The 1,944-nt window shown below is 37.4% G+C and overlaps 1 non-coding gene across 1 annotated transcript; it reads left to right on the top strand.

The window, feature by feature from the left end:
• Positions 1–450: 450 nt before the first annotated feature.
• LOC113345803 lies at positions 451–554 on the top strand. Its single transcript, XR_003358305.1, has one exon. It is a non-coding gene; the product is annotated as a small nucleolar RNA R71 (small nucleolar RNA).
• Positions 555–1,944: the final 1,390 nt, after the last annotated feature.

Genomic DNA, 1,944 nt, shown 5'->3' with positions numbered 1-1,944 from the left:
TCAAGATGTATTTTACTTGGGAACTGATCCTTGTCTCGCTCATTCAACTGGCTAGTAATATGATATAGTTTTTGCTCTAAGTTCTCCATAGATCTTTGAGTAGCCTGCATAAACAAACTCATACTTTCTTCCAAACTAGAAATTCTTTGGTTAGAAAAATCATCAGTAATAGGAGATGTATGCGTAATAGACTCAACAAGTTTACTTTTAGTATTTCTTTCTAACGACTCAAGTCTTCGTCACACATCAACTCTGTAAACCCCTTTGCTACTAGTCGTTATGGGTTCTCTAGTCTCCCACTCTTGGGTTTTTTCGGCTACTTCATGCAAAAACTTATAACCTTTTTCGGCAGTCTCATCAGGGAAATTACCACCACAAAGTAATTCTACCATAGTGAGTGTTTTAAAAACTAATCCCTTATAAAGAATCATTGTGAGCCTAGGAGTATAAAATCCATGGTGTGGACATTGTAGCAAGAGATTATGGAACCTCTCTAAATAATCACAAAGAGATTCTTCTTCTTTTTGCGAAAAACTATTCAACTTTTGACGAATGACAATAGTTTTATGCCTAGGAAAGAATTTATACAAGAATAGATTAATCATTCCATCCCAAGTACTAATTGATGAAGGAGATAATGCATTTAACCATAATTTTGCCTTCTCCTTCAAGTAAAAAGGGAACAACCTAAGTCTAAGATACTCATCGTCTAAGTCCTTAAATTTCATTGTACCACATAATTCTTCAAAATCCCTAATCTGGTGGTAAGGATTTTCATTCTCTTTACCATAAGAATTAGGAAGTGCTTGAATGGTTCTTTCTCTAATCTCATATGTTGTTGTGGTGGAAGGCAAAACAATACATGAAAGTTGAGAGACTCTAGTTGGGTACATATAGTCCCTCAAACTTTTAACCGGAGGGTTCGTACCCTCATCATCTGTTCCGGCGAATAAAAACCTATTCCCAACAGGTGCAACACCCTTTATAAATAGCTTCTCCCAGTTTCGTTTAACATATAAGAAAAATCAATCTGTTTTCTCTGTTTCAAAAAGCATCATCAGAAATCAGAAATCTCTTTGTGTGTTCTTGATTGAATCAAGGGGTACAAACCTTGAATTCAGTTTTCGTTGCAGGGCTTTCATTGTATCCTGAAGACAATATTTCGCATACCTGTTGTAATCGCCAATTGTTATTGGGAGGGTAGAAATATTTGTCTAAAAGAAATTTATACAAGCCTTGAAAGTTTTGGAGTGCAACACTTTCTTCTTTGTGTCATTCATCCTTTGTGAAACCCATTTTTTTCCAACAGAAACCTCCAAATTCGTTGATGCTGTTAACCCCCTTTCTGTGTTGCTGCTGTTGGAGGAAGTCTTCAAATTCATTTTCTGCAAAAGAAATTACAGCACCAGAAAAATCCACAGATCCTGTTGTATACCAACGACGAAATTCCAATCCTTGAAGTCCCCAATCTCGAGTCGGCATCAGCTGCTTGATGAAGAAACGAAGCTCTCGAATTCTCTCTCTCTCTTACGAGCCCTAGTTGAATAGGAAATGAAATTTCCTTCTGTTTTGTGAAAGAAAAGAGATGTGGTCTGAATGATGCCACGTCTCTTTTATTCTCTTAAATCCCCTGGCCATGTTATGGCATAGGTAGCCAAGCAGATGGTGCGAGAGTGTTAGCTTGACGGCCCACAGCTAATCCAGTCATCTTTCCGCGGTGCCCTGAGTTATATTGTCGCAAACGCCATTTAGCCCATCGTTTAGCCATCTATACTCCGGGTGAACGGATTTTCCTTATAATTTCTGCAAAAGATCTAAAATAATATTCTTAACAAAATTTCGAGACCTAGCTAGTATAATTGTGGGTATAAAAGTGTCGCACTTACATGCTTATCAGCTACAAATCTTCCCGAATATGCCTTGATTTTCTTCTCTCCAAATCTC

This window comes from Papaver somniferum, unplaced genomic scaffold (assembly GCF_003573695.1).
Source record: "Papaver somniferum cultivar HN1 unplaced genomic scaffold, ASM357369v1 unplaced-scaffold_83, whole genome shotgun sequence".
In the NCBI taxonomy this organism is placed as follows: domain Eukaryota; kingdom Viridiplantae; phylum Streptophyta; class Magnoliopsida; order Ranunculales; family Papaveraceae; genus Papaver; species Papaver somniferum.
The sequence above is the reverse complement of the archived record's forward strand: the minus strand, read 5'-3'. Positions and strand labels throughout refer to the sequence as shown.